This window comes from Eurosta solidaginis, chromosome 2 (genome assembly GCF_040869045.1).
Source record: "Eurosta solidaginis isolate ZX-2024a chromosome 2, ASM4086904v1, whole genome shotgun sequence".
In the NCBI taxonomy this organism is placed as follows: Eukaryota; Metazoa; Arthropoda; class Insecta; order Diptera; family Tephritidae; genus Eurosta; species Eurosta solidaginis.
In genome coordinates, this window is record NC_090320.1 from 21,111,507 (window position 1) to 21,132,681 (window position 21,175).

Here is a 21,175-nt window from a genome sequence, read left to right on the forward strand (position 1 = left end):
GAAGAGCGCACAGCGTAAGAAAAGCAACTTGTGAGTGGATTGCCTAAGGCTGTAGACAGCCATGTGGTTGTTGCACATGCTGCAGCTGTTATTGGTGTTGTTACCTTGATGTTATTGCTGGTGTTGTTACAATTCTTGCTGATGAATGTTTACATGGTTAAGTGAATAAATTTGATGAGCCGCTGTCGTTTGGTCTGACTCTAATGCTCACGCATACACGTGCAACACTGATTGTGTGCTTTTGTGTGAGAGTTTGACATAAAGCATGCCAACTCAACTAAACGTTCCCTGCAGGGAAATGAAATAATCAATTCATTAACCATTACTACAATGGTGCCACTAACGTCGATTTTTATGTTGAGAAGGCTCTAATTGAGAATGCCCTTAAGGAGATATGGAGGGGTAAAATGAACGTCTGGTGGTAAAAAACAGATTGGTACGAAATGAGATTAGAGCGCGCTGAATTTAATAAACATAGTCGTGTATGCAACATTGCAGTAAAAACCTAATACCGGTTTAGTTTCAAAACTTATTACGTGAACATATTCCAAACGTTTATCCTCAGTTTTCGGGAGCACTGTGTCAAGCTCTAAGCTACTTTTTAGAAAGCTTGAGCCGCAGGAAATTCTACCGGACGTCGGAGAGAATGTTTATCAAAATACATATATAAAAATTATTAATGATTTTTTTAATTTCAATTATTTCTCCGAAGTAACCAATATTCAACATCAAAGCAACATCAAAAATAAATAAAAAATATTTTTTCAGTTTAAAAAAATTTTTTCTAAGCGGGGTCGCCCCTCCGCTGTGGTTCGGCAAACGCTGCAGAGCCGGCATAAAACATGTACATAGATCTCGTACTGCCAATTTGTAGGGGAAAACTAAAAAAGGAGCACGACGCAAATTGAACAAGTTTGGCTTAAATCTCTTCAGAGGAAAATCGCGCAAAGTATTTCTTTTCTTGATATTAATAAAAACAATTTTTTTGGAAGATGGTTAAATTCGACACCATCAATACTATCAATATTTTTTTTTCAATACTATCGAAAACTATCGATAGCGGCCCTATCTATAGTTTTGAAATTTAATTACACAGATGTTGACCCCGGGATTAACGCGCGGGTAGAAAAGTCTTTGGGCTAAATAAGAAAACAACATTTTTTCTTAGCAAAATTTGATTTTATTTATCAAGATAGTCCCCTTTGAGAGCTATGAAATCAATCCCACCTTCTTTAACATTTCAACACCTGTTTTGTAGTACGATTTGTCAATGCTTTTAAAATATGCCTACGCTAGAGCAATCAATTCTTCATCTGACCCCAGTTGCTTTCCATGGAGCACGTTTTTGATATTTTTGAATAGATAATAGGCGCTGGGGGTCAGACTTAGAGAATACGGTGCATGAGGATGCAACTAAAACTTCGATTTACACAGTTTTTCCATTGTTTCGAACGATTTGTGACACGATGCATTGGCTTGGTGAAAACGCAAACGCAGTCCCCATCTGAAAATATGTTTTTTTGCCATCAAAAAGTAATGATAAACTAACACACGAAATTGCTTTGAATCCATGTTTTCAAAATAACAAAAGTTAGTTTACTTAGATAGCTGTAATTTGTAAACAAATGAACAAATTGGCATGGAATTTGGACAGATGACGACTGAAGGCTCATATTTTTTAAAATAATAGCTGTTTTTTACATCTATATACATATACGCTTGAATTTTATATGGACTGCTAAGAGTTAAACTTTATCTACTCTTCTGAAATTGCTGCGCAGAAAATTAGTACTCCTAAATTTCAATACGGATTATACTCAGATGCAACTGAAATATGTGTCTATGTTTCACCTCTATACTACCTCTATGTATTATCTCTACAAATGGTGTGTGTATACTATTCACCGCAACCGATTCAGCTACAGGTTATACACTATGGCCAACAGAGGTGTGTATCTCCACTTTTCGGGACAACCCATTCTGTAGCTAGTTATTTAACCACTGCCGCTAGATGGGTCTCCTAAGTGGGTCTCTAAGTGTGGATAAACGTTTTTTTTACCCACAAACGTAGGCGAATGTACGTGTAAAAAAAAACACGGCTAATACTGATTTAATCATAGTGGCACCATTTAGGTGTCAGTCCAAAGACTTTTTTACCCAAATGTTATTTAAGAATAAGTTGTCTGACCACGAAGCTTTGTTCACGGAAACCTCATAAAGCAAGCTTATAAGTATTTGTTATATAAGTATCTGTATCGTAGCTAGATATCTGCTTTTATTAGACAAGGACTATTTAATTTCTCTAGGACGTCACTGCCTTAATTTCATCAGTTGGTTAAATGTCAATCAGATTTAAGTCAAATGTGATTGAAATGCATTATAAGTGCAATTAATCAAAACATGCAGATATTTTCCCTGCAGGGTTGTAGCAGCAACGCTATGGCCACGCAGTCGATTTTGTTAATACGTGTATGTATGTATGTCGGTATCTATGTTGTTGTTCTTGTAATTGCTCTGCTTCTGGTCTAGTGACAGTAATCAAAAAGTGTCAATCTCAAATAACGGACACACACATATATGAAATACGCACAAACGTACAAGGCCAGCACATCAAACATACGCACAAACGCATAAAAATGCATTAAAAATAAAATCCAGTCAAATGCGAATGAAGCAAATGTAAAGAATTGATTCAGTGGGTTGAGATGAGCTGGATCTACATATGTAGCACATTATTTTCAAGTAGCGCTTGCTGTTGCTGCTGGCAAAGGCAACAACAATTACTTACTTATAGTTTTTTTGTTTAAATAAATATTTTTTTATAACTTTTTCATTTTTAATAAAAGAGGCAGGCTCATAATGCACTGGTAGATGTGTTGAACGTGCCTAAACATATTCCACACAATTTTTATTGGGGCATTCATATGGTTGAGTAGATAGCGGCAACATTGGTATATATTAGGGCGGGTCGATTTAAAAATCGCTCATTGCTCTTTGAGAATCATATTCTAGGGATCAAAATAAGAAACTTTGCCGAAGGAACCATACCTCTAAAACGAATTCTGATGTCCCCTCCTTTGGGTCGAACTTTTGGGTAGGGGCAATTTCAATTCTACCTGCTGTGTCTTGTGGTGGCTTAAAAAAACAACACAAGCAATTTTATGACATGCAAATGCATCACAGTGATGCCTTGGTTTTAAAAGAGGGTTGTAAAAGCGCTAATTTCTAATAATTTTTTTAAATTTCTTTTCTATTGCTAAGTTAAATTAATTTTTTCATTTACATATATTCTGACTAAATAAATTTCTAAAGAGAAAAATAAACTCCAAAAAGAAAAACAATAGGCATTTCATAGTGGGATTTTTCAAAATTTGCCCCTACGACCGAAAGGGGGGGACATCAGAATTCGTTTTAGAGGTATGGTTCCTTCGGCAAAGTTTCTTATTTTGATCCCTAGAATATGATTCTCACAGAGCAATGGGCGATTTTTTTGCCTCCCCACAAATCGACCCGGCCTAGTATATATATACATATATATATAAGTAAGAATGTTAGAGATTTCGAGCTCAAAGCTCAGCTTACGAAAAGCTATGTAGCTGATGAAGAAGTGAAATTCAGAAACATGTCCTAGTAACCCTCGTTCCTGTTTTTTTTTTTTTTGTTGTCAGAAAAGCATTTTGTTTTATAATCTATTTTTATATATCTACATTTTTTCTCGTCTTAAAACTCTTGTAGTGCTTTCGTTGATTTACTTGCCATTTTTTGTAATTTATTATCTATTTTGTTTTTGAATTTTTCGTTGTTGCCTTGAGCTATTTATTTATTTATTTTGTTTGAGATTTGGTGATTTACTTTAGCGCTGATCTCAGTATAGTTTTTTGTTTTCTCTACATTTATTTGATTAAATTATATATATATTTTGTTGATGCGTTTGACTTTTAGTTTTTGAACGTTTAGCAAAATAGTAGATACATATACCTTAATTTTTTTTTTTTTTATTTTAATCGTTTATGAGTGGACTATTTTAAAACATTATATACATGCTTAGCGTGGTATGATGGAGCGTGCTCCGTCTACCACACCGAAAATCCTGGGTTCACGCCCCGGGCAAAGCAACATCAAAATTTTAGAAGAAAATTTTTCTAAGCGGGGTCGCCCCTCGGCAGTGTTTGGCAAGCACTTCAAGTGTATTTCTGCCATGAAAAACCTTCAGTGGAAACTCATCTGTCTTGCAGATGACGTTTGGAGTCCGCGTAAAACAAGTAGGTCCGGTCCCGTCAATTTGTAGGAAAAATTAAACGGAGCACGAAGAAAATTGGAAGAGAATCTCTGCCTAAAATCTCTTCGGAGGTTATCGCGCCTCACATTTATTTATTTTTATAAATTTAGTTGTTCTATTTTATTTGGATGAAAATGCACCAATCTGTAGGAAATGGAGTTTTTCAGTGTATAGAAGCCCTATATCCGCATATAGCAGGCTACATATTAGACCAACATATAAAAACTGATTATAATAATGCTACGGAAATGACACTCGGCAGGCAGTTGTAAAACATTATATATATACAAATTTTTCCCTCCATAATACATATCTCCTGATCAGCTTTAGTCACGTTGCTGAATTTTACCATAACAGCCAATATTGTAAAAGCCAAAGTTTTAGCGAATATTTTTCAACTCCTTTATTGGACTTATATTTCGGCCGCTCTCAATAAAATCTGTAGGAAATTGCGTCCTTCAGTGCATAGGAGGCGTGGCATCTAATATACGGACCCATATATGATAAGCCAAATATGTCTGAGGCGAATAGTGTATGTGATATTGTATTGATGGAGGAATTTGGGAGGTATTGGAGAAGAGGGTTTCGTGACTCCCATACAAATTTGTCTTTCCTCATTACATTTCTCATGAGCTGTTTAAGTTACACTAACGAAATTTGGTATAGTTGCCAATATTGTTACTGTCAAAGTCTTAACGAAAATTGTGGTATATTGGAAAAAAGTATGTCGCACTTTACCATACAAATTCAAATTGTCATACATATGTGTATATCCATAACTACGGGATCCGCAGCACTAGTATTCGGTGGAAATTGCTTACATTGGAAGTTTTGGAAACGGAAGTTTGGACTCATAAAATTCTTTAACCACTCGCCGGTTTCAAGAAATATGCATCTTTAGTTGTAAGTTTCGTACAAAAGCGTCGCTAAAAAGAGCTACGCCTCGGAAGTAAAATTTTGATTGGAGCTGCATACGTAGCATAAAAACCAAAACCACAGAAGATTAGAATTTGTGTGAAGGCCACCTCAAATAAAAAAATTGAATTGATCTATGTATGTCCAGAAATCTCTATACAAGCTTGAAGATTGATATCCCTTATCTAATATATTGCCTTAGACGAATTTCTGACCGCGGGCAATAATAGTTTTAGTAAGTACCATACAGAAAAAACAGCTAACTACGAGTTAACTAGAAGTTGGTACTAGTTTGTATCGCTATTCTATGGAGATGGCGCAAAAAACCTCAAAACTAGTTACTTTGCATGTCATGACAACTAAAAAGTAGTGAGTCAACTACTAACGTGCTTGAATTTAGCATTTGCTTGTTTTTTTGGAAAGTAGTAACCCTGCAGAAAAAAAAAAACATCATTTGCTAAAACAAAACTAACTAATAGCCGTTTGTTTTTCGGTATTTCGAAAAGTAGCTCACTTCTAGCTAGCTACAAAAAGTCAGCTATCAACTAATGGAAAGTCATGCAGCATAGCCATGGCAACGTTTTGATGGGAATATCGCCCTATCTCAGCTGTCAGTTCGAAAAAGTTTTTCACAGAACATTTTTCAGAAGCAAACTGTTTCAGGATTTGTTTTAGAACCGTTCTGTGTCTGAAGTCGCTTGGCGATCGTCATAAATCAATTTGTTTCTTTTTTTTTCAAAACCGCCCGATCTCACGAAATAGGTTAATATACCATTCAGCAGTCGATTTATGCTCAGTTTTTTCTTTGAACCCACGACGTTCGGTATGCAAGAAGAATCACGCTACCACCACACCACTGCGGCTTGTTGTTCACATCTGTCATTACACAATACAACGGGCAACAGTGTTGACTTCAAAATGAGTTTTAGTCTCACTCCGAAAAGTGTTATACTGTATAATTCCAAACTTACTATGTTGGTGCTAAATTTGAAAGTACGCCAAAACTAGTTTTGATTTTACTCCGAAAATTAACTGCACTATATTTTTTTGTGTGTAAGCAAAATATTTTTCGCTGTTTTTTATAACAACATATATAAATATAAATAAATAAATATGAGGCGCGATAACCTCCGAAGAGATCTAAGGCCGAGCTTCTCTTCCAATTTTCGTCGTACTCCTTTTAATTTTTGCTACAAATTGGCGGGACGGGACCTACTTGTTTTATGCCAACACCGAACGGCATCTGGAAGGCAGATGTGTTTTCACTGAGAGCTTTTCAAATACTACCAACAACGCTTAGAAAAATTTTCTTCTAATTGAAAACCCTTGTTTCTAAAATTTTGATGTTGCTTTGTTCGGGGTGTGAACACAGTATTTTCGGTGTGATAGGCATAGCACGCTACCATCACACCACGGCGGCCGCATAAATTTACATATTATAAAAACAATATAAAGTCAAGTTGAAGATCTAACGCGGAATTCGCGAAAATTCGAATTCGAAACACGAATCGTAAGTAAATTTTTAAAATATCCACTAAAAACTTTTCAAAACTTTTCTAAGTACGCAATTTTGTAGAGCCTTTGGTTTAATAAATTGTTATTCTTTAATCTTTCATTTACTGATTTTTGACGATTTTTTTACGCTGAGTTGGGCGTTTTTTTCACTACAAACTTTTGAACGTAATTTTTTTTATAAGACGTAAAATGCTCAACTTTATTTAAAATTCAATGATCTACTATACTGCATATTCGTAAAAATTCTAAAAATTTTAAAACTTTTCTGAAGATACGTGTTTTGTAAACGAATTTTCGCCGAACTTCGCGTAAGATCTTAAACTTTAGTTTATACTGATAAATTGATTATTTTATATGTACCTATGTATGATTTTATAAAAAAAATTGGGAAAACTATTTTGCTTAAACAAAACTAATTGAAAACTGCAAAAGCTCCCCTCTCGGTGTGTAGTCGGTATTTGATTAAAATCGAAAAATATTATAAACTACACACTTTTTGCGTTCTAAATACACATAATTTACAATTTAAATGCTTGTTTATATTTTTTTTTATAACAAGCACGTGTCTAGATTACGCCACCAAGCAATAACGAGAGCTTTGTCTATATATTGGAATAGCATTAGCTGCGCTTCCAGTGTCCAGTTCTTATTAACACTTTTAAATTATTTTGTTATTGATATTTGAGAAAAATTACAAAATTTACACACGGTGATGGTTACTGGTATGAATGCCCCGCTGTACGTTATACACAATTAGTCTAAGTTTTTTAATCAAAATTATGTAGAATATTTTGAGGCGCGTTCAACAGAGCTTGATTAGTGACTTTAGATTTGCTGGAAGTGTATTATTAGCAATGCTATTGCTGTTCTTTATTAAATTATATTTCTATTGGGTTTCTATTTTAATTAAGAGCAATAATTTCACTGTTTTGCAAGTTTGTTTTTATTATGATTCAATAGAAATTTGTTTCTTAAAAACAAACAAACAAAAAATGCCTCATTAACTGTTTATTTTATGTTATTTGTCTAGTCTAAACAACTAAATACTCATTGCTTTGCTTTTATTAAATTTTTCGTCTCATCTATGTGCTTCCCACAAAAAATCTTCATTCATTTCATTGCATGCTTATCACTTCCCATCCAATTTCAATAAAAACACTGTAATACTAAATCACTTTTAAATTATCTGCTATTCTAGTACACCACACCAAGCATATTTGATTGGCATTAAACACGCAAAGATGTGCTGTAACAGCAACAAAAAAAAAAAAAAAAAAACAAAAAAAAACGACAATGACAACATTGACAATGCCTTAAGCATTGATGGGACGACATAACGTAGTACATACATACATACAAACATAGTTGCTAGGACGAGTATGCAGTAAATGTCCTTGTCGTCGCCACTACACTAATGATAATAGTACGTACGGCCAACTAGCAATGACACCAAGCAGCACACCGATCCAACTAACACTCGCGCCAACACACTAAAACTAAACTATAGCATCGTATATGCAACACCAACAAGGTAAAAGTTACAATAGAAAAACATACACACACACATACACTTTGATTAGTTGTACGTTTAACTAACACACGTTTTTAACTTTTTGCTACTGTTGTTGCTATTGTTATTGCTATTGCAGTGATAGCACTTTTGCTGCTGCTGTTACTTCTTATGTTGCTTTTATTGTTGTTGCTTCTGCTTTGCTTTGTCAAGTGGCTACGTTTGCTATTCTTACATTTTTTATTTGTATTTTTATTGCGAAAATATTTGTTGTTATTGTTATGCTAGTTGTGGTGGTGAGAGTTAAAGCAACACTAAAATTATTCGACATGATCCCGTCGTAGCGTTTAGTTGTCGACTAAAACATCTTTTTGACACTGACAACGTTGAGAGCTGACAGCCCAAATATACACAGTACATGGCAACAAATATGCAACACAATACACAATGATAAACAACAGCACAGAGCAACAGCAACAGCGAACTCAACAGAGTATTTCTATATAGCCTAGCTAAGTAGAGTATGAGCGCAGCGCTATTTGTTGTAGTAGTAAATGTGCTGGCTGTATTCAAAAATAACAACAGCACAACAAAAATAGGTGATGGTGGTGGTGGTGGTGATGTTACTGACGATGTTGGCAGCAGTAGCGCCGACGATATAAACGATGTACACAACAATACACAAAACAACTCAGCATTGAGTCGGGGGTACTGTTGATGACCGACGTTAGCGCTGCTGTTGCTTTTAGTGGGGTGCGCTGTTATTGTATTTTGTTGTGAGCAAGCAAACAAACTACGAATGATGGTCGTAAAATTGATATATTAAGAGTGAGTGCGCGCAGCATAGATAAGCAACAAAATGTATGCGCAACAAAATTGCTCTCTGATACACACCACATTATGCATATGCATGCATATACAAGAAAAAATAAATAAATATAAATACTCACACACAAAAATAAACATTTTATGTTTTACTAAACAGCAGAGAGCAGCAGCCATGCAATAGCAATAGCAACAACGACCATACCAGCCTAAATATGAAGAGTGCCAGCTGGCGCTTGTGCGCTCGTATGCGAGTTGTGGAAACACGTTTTACTTACAAACTAACAAATTGCATACTCAGCGCAACTCATTTTATAAATGCAAACAAATTTTTCTGCAACTCATAACAAAAACACAAACAACACTTCTTACTAACATGCATTTACGCTGTTGCTGTTGCTATGAGTGTATGTAAGCATATTTTTAGGCGTTGCAGCCGTCTGTAATGTATGTATGCGGTTTTGTTTTGTTGCAATGCAGCGAGCATGCGCTGCACAAATGCAAACATGCATGCACATGCACACATGCAGTCTCTAATTCTCTCTCTCTGTCTCTAAAAATGCTGCACAAATGCTGTTTTGTTTTGATTTGATTTATTGTTTTGGTTTGCCCATTGCTATTGTTTGTGTTGTTGTTGTTGTTGTTGCTGCATTCATTGACTGACTGACGACTGGCAGGTTTTATAGTCTGTATAGCAGCGTCAAAAGCGTGAAGCGCTAAACACATGTTGGGTGCCCACACAGTGTATTGATGTAGTTATAAATGTTGTAAAGCATAAATGAATGTTTGTATGTGTGTATGTATGTTTGTGTAAATATTTGTTAGCATGATTGTATGTTTATCTTTTGTTTCTTTGCTTGTATTATTTCACTATTTGCTCATAAGCGTAACAATGAGTTTGCAATTTGGCTCCCCCGAAGAAATGTATGTCAGTGTGTGTGTGCTTCTACTTAAAACACTAAGTTTACTTATATCAATATCTGTTTGTAAGCAACATGCAGTGCAACTAGTTGTGAACTACTTCACAACTGGTATGACGCGCTTGATAACTAGTCAGCTGACTGTCTCTTTTCAATGTACTACATATGTATGTACATACATATACATATGTATATGTTAGGTTGAACTGGTTGCTCCGTGAGGTCTTCACATAGACTGAATGAGTGCATAGTGTTAACAGAAGTTTGTTTAATGACCAAAATGAAAAAAATCCTATTAAAGACCAGGACCTATGTTATAAAAAATCTCCGTGCTTTTGGCAAATAGTAGAAGCTTTCTAGGAGCTATGCTACTTGCTGCTTCTAGACCTGATAGCCACTAATAGCTGCTTTCACTGATGGGCCTAACTTGCAAACATGTGACGTCAGACAGCAGCAATATTTGCGTCTGCGTGCCTTCCACGTCGTGAGCAGAGTGGTTGTGGATTTGGTTGTTGTTGTTGTTTTAAGAACGCTAAAGACACTCCCCGAAGATTTTGGGGAGTGCTATCGATATTGATGGTCCCCTACTGTATATAGATCTGGTACATTCCGCTAACAAGCACCATTGAGATACTAGTCCGACCATCTTGGGAACGATTAATATGACCACACTGCAACCTTCTAGGCCATACAGACCTCCACCCCTAGTTCCATGAGGAACTTGGGACGCCAGATCCTCGCCTGCTAAATATGTGTATGATTCATTCATATTTGTAACAGGATTGCCCTCGCGCAGATGAGGCTGAAAATTGTGTTACTGGAGCTCTGAAGCTATAAAGCTTTGTATTGCGCTTATCAACCCCTTGAATCCCGTTGAAGATTTGGTCGGTGATGGTACCAGGTCACGTGAGGTAAACAAACCGGAAATACTGGGGATATAGCTATTTATTAAGGAAACTAATTCGTCTATATAAGGGTCAGGTTTTGTTGTCGTGCAGTCGTCGGCATAGGAGATGATAGTAACTCCTTCTCGAGAAGGCTGTTTTCTCAGTGTAACATTGTAATCCCCAATTCTGATTAGCGAAAGGCTCATAATAATCAACCGCTTCCATCTATATTTGGCACTGATAGCAATAGAGTTTGTCCTGAATATTTCAATGCAAAGTAAAACCAAGTAAGGGTGTCTAAAATCGGTTACATTATATACTCAGCGTGAGTTTCAATTGTACAGTTTATTTCAGATAACGTATTTTTACGAATTTTTAAAAGGGATTTTTTTTTTGAGGCTCAAGCAATGTTGTGTAAAGCTTGCTTGGAATAGCGGCGTAGTACCGCTCATAAAAAAAATAAATTTCTCCCAATTTTCTCTTACAATAAAACTTGAAAAGTGAAATATCATTGATACAAAACTATTTTTCGCTAAGATGTAGCTTATTATTCAACTCTACGACCCTTTTCAACATCTTTTATAAAAAAGTGGGCGTGTTTTACCAGAAATATTTCCTGCTATAAAGAAAAAATATGCACCCAATCTTGTTACGATCCGTTAAAAAAATTAATTCGGGTTATGACTCCCGAAACATAGAAAATTGCTTGCCAAAAAAGGGGCGATGCCACGCCCATTTTAAAAAAATTGAAATTTTTTTGCTTTTTTGTTACAATTTCACTTGGGAAATGAAACACGATTGGTATAAAACTCTTTTTTTTTTGCAAACGACCCTTTTAAATATCTTTTATATAAAAGTGGGCGTAGTTCATTGCCGATTTTGATTATCTTCTCTCAGTCTATATAATTTGGCAAGGATAGTGTCTTTGCCAAGATTCAATGTAATTCTCTTCTTCTTTAATGGCTTTTGATTTGCGGCAAATTAGCTTCCAAATTTCCTTCTTCTAAATGTGGGTGTTGCCACGCCCATATTCAAAATTTTTTTGGAATTTGCGTTTTGCGTTATAAAACCAATTCACCTACAAAATTTGATTAGTTTTTCGGTATTCGTATTTGAATTGTCTCACTTTATCCATTTTTCTAAATTTTTTATATCGAAAAAGTGGGCGTGATTATCGCCTGATTTCTATCATTTTCAATACCAATCTATTCTGGGTCTATATAAGCCCGTATATCGACTTTGGTGAATATATTTCAATATTTGCTCAAGTTATCATGTTAACGGACGGACAGACCGACGGACGGACTGAAGGACATGGTTTAATAAATTTTTTTTCGATACTGATGGTTTTGATATATGGAAGTCTATATCTATATCGATTCCTTTGAACCTGTATAAACAACCGTGCTGACTTCCTTTATAAGCTCAGTAAAAAGAACAACAAATCTCGAATGAATCCGACATTGATACTTTAAATCAAAAATACAATTTCATAATTTGTTTGTGTAGCAAACAAAAAAAAAAAAACAACAATAAACTAAATGATGCAAAATACAAACTAACCAAATGAACCAAATTTTGAAAACTTTATGCTAACCGACATTTAATTAAAGATTTGTTATTTTACATCCTTTTAGGGCAGAAATACACTCACATATACAAACATACATACATATTTACATAATAAATTTTAATATACAAAAACATTTAAAGCTGTTATTCCTTCAATTATAAGCATTTAACAGCATCGGATTAATTTTCTACAGAACTGAGCTCACTTATTTACCTCTAGCTTTTTCTAAGAGTGTATGTAAGTACATACGTATGTACATATGTATGTGTGTAACTCAGCGCATCACTTTTATTTGCAGCATTTTGCAGTTTGAAACATTTTGCTTATCAATGACAGCTTTTCATGTTTTTTGTGTTATTAGTGCAACCACAAGTAAAATGAAACATAAACAACCCAACCAAACTATAGCAAATACACGCATGCATTCACACATGTTCATATGTATGCATATTAGGGTGCCTAATATTTATTTATTTATTTCTGTGTTTTAATTTTTGCTTTGTCCCACAAGAACAACATAAATTAACAGATTACTTCAAATCGAATCCAGATGTCTCACATTAAGGCATAAAGGCATCGTTGGTTCGTTGCTGTTCCGCGCGGATACTAAAGACCCGAGTCCAAGTAGCGCACGGCGCGCCATTTTGATGCAAATTCTTCTGGAAGCAATTGCTGCTGTTTTAGTATGGCTAGTCGGTGCTCTGTGCACACCAATTGATGAGGACAATGAACCTGCTGATATCTTTTACAGAGCATTTAGCTAGTTCCTGAAGTTCCGGCTGTATATACATATTGTAACGAATTTACTGCAATTCCCTTATTTGCAATCTTCAGCTAACGTTCGAATCACTGAACTGTTGAATAAATAACTCCACTATTCAATAATGCAAAATGGCCTTTATTAAAGTTCTTCACAATATAACGTTCTTCAAATAACACTATTATTGCTCGCCAGGTGTCTTCTTAAATCAAACTGATTGTCGCGCCTCTACTGTTGCTGCTTTTATACTGTGTGATTTCTCGTTCGCACCTTCTAGGCCCTTCCATTTCCAGAATCTACTAGTTGGCCATCAGCTATACTTCTCATATGCGCGTGTATGTGTGAACACAATTATAATTGCATACTTTTGGGAGCATCTCAGATAAGATATCTGCATGTGTTTGTGCGCCTCTTTTCCGCTGCTTGTACGTACATCTGTGTAGACATAATGATTGAATTATTGATGTGCATACCACTCACTGCTTAGCATCGGCTTAGAGTTGATGGTATCCCTTAGTGCTGCCAATATTCGTTACAATATGTAACTGCCCATAGTTAGAAACCCAGTGTGAGCTAGTGTTGAGCATTTACACAGGTAGTGCGCGACTGTTTCTTTGCTGCCTTCCTCGCCCAGCTTTGCAAATGCTGTTGTAAGGGATACCCATTTTATCACCACACATGCAGGCCGGTCAGTGTTCCGTGATTGTGGCAGTGATCCTAAAGATTTTGTTCTTTGGTCTATTTAGTAGGTTCTCTGTTCTCCTAGTATCTTAATTCGGCCAGGTTTGCTTGGTTATCTTGCATGTGTTCGAGGAGTACCAGTTGGAGGCCGCCAACTCCTTCAGTCTGCCATGTATGATTATTTGGATTGATGTAACTAGATGACCGCCTCCGCAGGTTCCAGCAGGGCCCTTGCACTTGCGGGTTTATCTGCCAAGTTCGTCGTGAGCCCTGAATGTTTTTGTGTCTAGGTACTTACACAAGGGTTATGTTTGCAAAGTTACCTGCGGCTTGAAGCGACCTCTGGCAACTGCTGACTGTCTTACGCGAAGTGATGGGAGCGTTAAACGCCATGAGCGCTGCTTGGGTAGGGGATCGCGCACGTGGGATTCAAGGGGTTGATAAGCACAATACAAAGCTTCGGTAACGCATCGGTACACATATTTAGCAAACGAGGCTCTGGCGACCCCAAGCTCCTCATGGAACTAGGGGTGGCTGGCGGGAGGGCCTATAAGGTTTAATGTGGCCATATTAAATGTTCCCGAGATAGTCGGGCTAGTACCTTAAAGGAGCTTTGTTACCGGAACGTGCCGGGTCTATATCCGGCAAAAGGACCACGAACACCGATAACACTCTCCAAAACCTTCGGAGAGTTTTTTTTATCGTGAATACAACAACAACAACAGGAGGGTACACGTCCTCGCAATACCCAGGAAATTCGCTTGGAAGCAAATATAGGAAGACGGACAGACAGCGACATAGCAAACCCCCGCTCCCACACTGCAATTGTAGAGTGAAAAGATGCCCTTTCTTTGCTGATACCCATTCCGAAGGAAGCCTGCTGTACTCTATTCATCTTTCTAATATCGTACTGCTTGTACATGCCCTACCACCATGCTATAGCTACATATGTTAGTATGGGGCTGACGGATATGGTATGGTATGGGTTTTAGACCCCAGGCTCTGCTGATGATTATTTTAGACGAGTAGAAGGCTATGTAAGCATTTCAGACCCTAAGTTCGATATTAGATTCTCAGCTAAGCTTGCTATCTATCTCGATGCCTAGATACTTAACCCTAGTAGACTCGGTGAGGGCAGTATCATTTAGAGAGGACAGTCTAAACTATGGTATTTTGTTTTTGTATTAGCAGTATCTTTCTAAGGTTTACGTTAAAACCCCTTTTGGCTGCACAAACGTCAAGTCCTCGAAGCGCCACTCACCCACAGAAGCGGTGAGAGAACCGCTCCCCTGGTAGCCCCATAAATTCTCATGAAACATCAGTTTTGTTAAAATGTTCATTTTCATAAGCCAGCTTTTCACTTGGATGAGTTGTATAGATTTTTATTTTGAAACTGTATTACCAGGCAGACTATATTCAAAAAGTGGTTCTCCCTGCCTTTATCACTCTTTATATTGTTATTGTCTTTTTCATCTTCCATATCTCTTTCTTACACCCGTTTTACCATGCATTCTTTATTTCCCGTCCCCTCACATTCTAATTCACCTTTTCAATTCCACTACAACTCCATCTTCCAATCCCAATCTTAATCGTGTTTCAAATTCCACTCTCATTCCCACTTCCACTCGTTAATATCGCGAACCTTTATGAAAACCCAGATTTGATAAAATGTTCCTTTCCATTAGTCAGCTATGTACTTGGATGAAACTGACACATTTTTATTTTGAATCTAACTTATCTGACGAACCTTGTTCTGCCCGAAAATTAGTTCATCTACATTTGAAAAGTATTCTCCTTTCCTCTTTTTACTCTCTGTCCCTTATTTTTCGATTTATCATTAATTTCTTCATCTTATTCTCATCATACCCTATTCCCATTATCTCAGTTCCCTTCTCATTTCACTTCACCCTTTCACTCCCACGCACCCTATGGAATCTCAAAACTCAACACTCTCGCTTTACAGTTGGTCTCTAAGTGTTGCCTTTTTGTGCTATTCCTTTATTCACCATTTAGGTACATACTTATTTTATATGGTTTTTAATCCTAATTGTGTGGAATAATTATAAGCGCGCTCCAACAGCTTAGGAACATTGGGTTTATAGCACTGCTTTTATAAGCAATAACTACAGATAATAATATTGACATAATAGTGAACAGCGGAAGTACTGCTTATATAAGCAATGCTATAAACCCAATGTTACTAATAGCGTTTTCTTTTCTGAAATAAATTGTTGCCTAAGTAAATGGTAAAGCCTTTATAGAGTTACTCCTACCCCAGAAAATTTTCAACATTTATAGTGCATACAAAGAACATTTAAACTCACCATATTCACTCATACTAAGAGAGTCTATATTGAACTTAAGAGAGAATTGAGAGTTTCACAGAGTTGCACTGCCACACCGCCATTTTATACAGGGTAAAAGTGTAACGCTTTTGCGTTGCGAGCAGGCAACAATTTTCACAAAAGAATGAAATACCCCGTAAAGGCGTTGACTGTTTTTTACAATAGAACAACAACCCTTGCGCGGCGTACAAAAAGCGTAACACTTGAGCCAGAAAAGAAAACGCTATAAGCAAGCTCTGGGAGCGCGCCTATAATTATTCCACACTATCAGGATTAAAAAGCATCAAGAATAAGTATGTACCTAAATGTTGAATAAAGGAATAGCAATAAAAAGGCAACTTTTAGAGACCAATTGCAAAGCGAGCAGGGGGGGGGGGCATTCAAATGGCTTAGTGGATAAAGGCTTCACATTTACACTAGTATAAAGTATGAACGTTGGAGATTTCGAGTTCAATCCTCAGCTCCTGAAAAGCTAGCTGATGAAGAAGTGAAATTCAGAAACATGTCCTAGTAACCATCGTCGTTGGTGAACTTTGCAATTTTTCTCTAATATCAATAACAAAAAATATTTCCTAAAACGACACACCCTAATGCTCATACCTAAAAATATTGGTTATTGCATTGAAATATCATGCTTGCTGTCAATCTATCACTGTTTATTCATTTGACAGTTGCTGCGTATATGAGAGTGTGTGTTGTTTAAAATTTTTTTGGGGTTTTAATGTTTGACCAAATCTTGCTGCTTGCACAACATAAAAGCTTACATTTGTACTATGCATTTATGGATGTATGTATGTATGAATGCACATATGTTTGTATGTATGTAGGCTTGAGTTGGCGATGTCATAAATGCAACGACATTTGGCCGATAAAAATTGTCGTGCCTAAGCATGGACACACGAATTCTGACAGTTGACGTCGAATTTTTTCGCGCTTTTCGTTGTGCTTTAAACGCTTAATAGCAAAAATTCCGTATGTTTTACAGAAGTTTTTTACGCCTTTACAAAGGTGTGTGTGTTTATGATGGCGAGTTTGATGGGCGTGATGCAGCCGTATTTCGAACAGGCAAATCAATTGACTACTAAATGGGTGGAGTTTACTTTTTGGGCCATTCAAGCACATGTATTTGTGTACGGCTCTGCAAATTGGCCCTAGAGTGCCAAATTTATAGTATGAGTCAAGGGACACACATTTTCTGACTTTTAGCTGCTTCTACAAGGAGTTTACTTTACAAGTGGTAGACCAAACTCTATCAGCGCTCAGAGATTCCATGTGTATGAGTTGAGGGGAAACTAACAATGCAAAAGCGCTATCCTAGAAATGGAGTACCGCAATACGTAGTTTCAAAATCACTGATTCTGATTCTTGATGATGATGGTCCTGTGCCTGCTATTGATACGGTTCGTTCCGGAAAATAGCGCCATTGAGGTACTACCATCACGGAAGCGATTTGATATGATCCCGTCGAACCTTGTCGGTCATTTAACTCTCTTTTACCGTGTAGAGTTTGGGGTCGCCAGAGCATCGACTGAAAAAAAGAGGATTCACCACGGGTAAGTGAGATTGGCAGACACTTGAGAGGGTTGCACTACAAAAACCCTTTGAATATTTGATCTGAGTGACTGACAGTCGGTAGCTTAATGACATCGACGTGAACATCCAACATTGGCATCATCTTTTGCTTCCACGACTGTGGATTTGGGCAGTGTCAGGCCCAGTTCTTGAGTCTTTGATCTGAGTGACTGATAGTCGGTAGCGTAATGTCGCCGACGTGAATATCCAACATTTGTTCCTTCCACGGTCGTGGATTTGGTCAGTGATAGGTCCAGGTCGTGGTGAAGAAACCAGAAAAACTAGAGAGATACCTTTTTATTTTAGAGGCTAATTCATTTATTTCAAGGCCAGTTTCTGTTGCCATTATCGTGCTGTAGTCGGCATAGGAAATGATAGTAACTCCTTCTGGTGGGGAAGACAGCTTTGATATGTAGAAATTAAACATAAGTTTGTATAGGATACCAACCTGTGCTACCGCCTTACTCATTCAACTAGGTTTTGAGGTTTCGTTCTTAAATTGTACCGCCGCTTGCCGACCATTCACATAATTTGCGCGCCATCTTTTAAGACAAGGGGTAAGGGGTAAACATTCTATGTCTTGAAGTAGCGTGTCGTGCTTGGTTGAGTTAAAAGTTATTAACAGGTTAAATGTCATGAGCACCGTACTATGATGGGGGTTTTTGAAAGCGTAGTCCGTAATTTTTCTGGGGGTTTATAACGTTTAGCCCAGTAGTAGTGCTATGCATTTCGCGGAAGCCTTCCAACATCATCGTTACCGGCGAGAAGAGCGATATCGGTCGATATGACTCACTTTCATTAGCTGGCTTTACATGCTTTAGTAGTGGAGTTATTCTTGCCTTTTTCCATTGCTCAGGAAAGGCTAAAGACTTAAACGAACAGTTGAAAACGTGCATCAGGTAGCTCACTCCCTCATCGTAAGTGTGTTTCAGCCTTGGCATGACTGTACCATTTGGGCCTATTAATTTAGAGGGCTTGTTCTTTTCAATTACTTCCTTAACCTCTGTGGGGGTTATGTTAATGGTACGTTCGATTGCAATCTTACCTTCAAGACGCACGCCGCCGAAATTGCATCTAAAGTGCAAAGCCGTAACAAAATCCTCAAGTCGCTTTCCGGCAGCACTTGGGGACAAGAAAAAGCAACGTTGTTAACCACGTACAAAGTAATTGTCTGGTCGCTCATATACTATGTGTCATCAGTTTGGCCGCCTGGTTTAAATAACACACACTGAAAAAAGCTGCAAGCCTACCAAAATACTGCAATCAGAACAGTACACAGGATGTCTTCTAATGAATCTTGAACATCATCTACATAAGGAGGCAAACAGGCTCAACATAAAAGAGCATAACGAAATGCTGCACAGAAAGTATTTGCTAAGTTGTAATAGACCTGGACACCCCAGCAAACAACAAACAAACAAGAGGAATAAGGAAACATATCGATAAGCACTATTACAAGACCCGACACCTGCTTACGCAACCGTTTGATCCAGATAAGCATAATGAGGCCTGGAGCCTAATCCACATAGAAGCGGTAAGCACCTTCGCTAGGTCGCGCCACGTAAATCCCGATATCAATATACCCTAACCAGTACGGCGGGTCGATTTAAAAATCGCTCATTGCTCCGTGAAAATCGTATTCTAGGGATCAAAATAAGAAACTTTACCGAAGGAACCATACCTCTAAAACGAATTCTGATGTCCCCCCCCTTTGGGTCGAACTTTTGGGTAGGGGCAATTTCAATACTACCTGCTGTGTCTTGTGGTGGCTTAAAAAAAACAACACAAGCAATTTTATGATCTGCAATTGTGTCACAGTGATACCTTCATTTTTTAAAACGGGCGATTTTTTTGCCTCCCCACAAATCTACCCGGCCTACTAACCAGCCCTTGCAGAACAAGAAAGCAGACTAGCAAGAAAGACATGGGTCACCCAGGTCCTACTTCGTTCTGTATACTGTAACAGGTTGAACTTACGTAAGGCTATGTATGCGTAATGTATGTCCTAAATGCGATGTGTCCACACTTCAACCATCTTTTTAATTGTAATGTGGAACATACGCCTCTAACAGCAACATCCCTATGGTCCAACCCTGTTGAAACTGCTAGTTGATGGAAGAAACATTGGTAACAATATTGATTTTGAGTTCCCCAAGGCTTCACTGGCTTTCAGGCTATTCAACTACAAAAATTCATATTACTATGAAAGAAAAATATGCAACAATTTATGAGTAGATGTGACCTTGAATATGCATCATACAAAATATCTGCTAGAATTCATTCATAAAATTTGGAGCAATCAAATATCAGCTCGTTTTCATTTCTTCAGGCGGTGGAGTATGCTTCAGTACATCTATTGACTTACATATGTCTGACTGTAAGTCCCTTGCAAAAAATCGTGCGACTAATCCCTAAAGGGAGAGGTCTCCGATTGATCTCTTTTGTCTACATTGGTGCATAATTGATCCAATCTATGTAGCCCATTTTAAGAAACAGCGACAACGAAATGAGTTAAATGAAAATATTATAGGTGATTGATTCACATTATTTAGGAAAATGCGGGGCTCTATACCGAACCAAAATAACATGGACCATATGTTCCATTATCGTCGACCCATATATCTTGGAATGCGTGTATGTAACAATTTTTTGCAAGTTTTAATATTGCGTTTAAAATGTACATAACCTCGTACCATACGAAAACTAACACTATTGCTGAGAAAAGAGATTAGTCTTCATTCGTTCCCATATGGGTACAAAGAGGATTGGTCCTATCGTTCCCGTTCGGGTATAAATGGGTACAATTAGTCTCTTCATAGGATATACTCAAACAAAAGGGAACAGTTCAACGCATACAAAGAGATAAAAACTGGCATTAGTCGCATACTTCTTTGCGACGGACTCGAATGGAATCTCGGACTCAACCTAGACTAATCGCATTTTTTGCACGGTTTGTACTATATGAATTTATAATAAGACTGTAGGCTGCCTCAACCAGCATAGATGCCACATACAAACTATCGATAGACCCATGTCTACACATACATATACATATGTAGCTATAAAAGCTCATGAATAACTCGTTCAATGGAAAACAAGCGCATCATTATACCTTTCATGGACATGAAATGGTATATTAACTTTGGTCCGATGTTTGTAACGTTGAGAAATATAGAAGATAGACTCACCATTAAGTATACCGAATTGATCAGGGCGACGAACTGAGTTGATATAGCCATGTCCTTCTGTCTGTTTTAACGCAAACTAGTCCCTCAAGTTTTGAGATATCTCAATGAAATTTGGCACAAGGATGTATTTTTGTATTGTAACGAATTTACTTGCAAATCCTCTTATTTGCAACCCTCTGCTAAGTTCGAATCACTAAACTGTTGA

The 21,175-nt window shown here is 37.3% G+C and overlaps 1 protein-coding gene across 8 annotated transcripts in view; it reads right to left on the reverse strand.

The window, feature by feature from the left end:
- Positions 1–21,175, reverse strand: part of tio (tiptop) — a 502,506-nt gene that overhangs the window by 319,905 nt on the left and 161,426 nt on the right. For 3 of the 8 annotated variants that reach the window (XR_010949343.1, XR_010949342.1, XM_067764613.1), the window contains exon 1: positions 8,141–8,423. The exons of 1 other annotated variant lie outside the window; for it this stretch is intronic. The gene's annotated coding sequence lies outside the window, so the exon portion shown is untranslated. 4 more of the 8 variants (XR_010949344.1, XR_010949347.1, XR_010949345.1 and 1 more) reach the window with 4 other exon arrangements.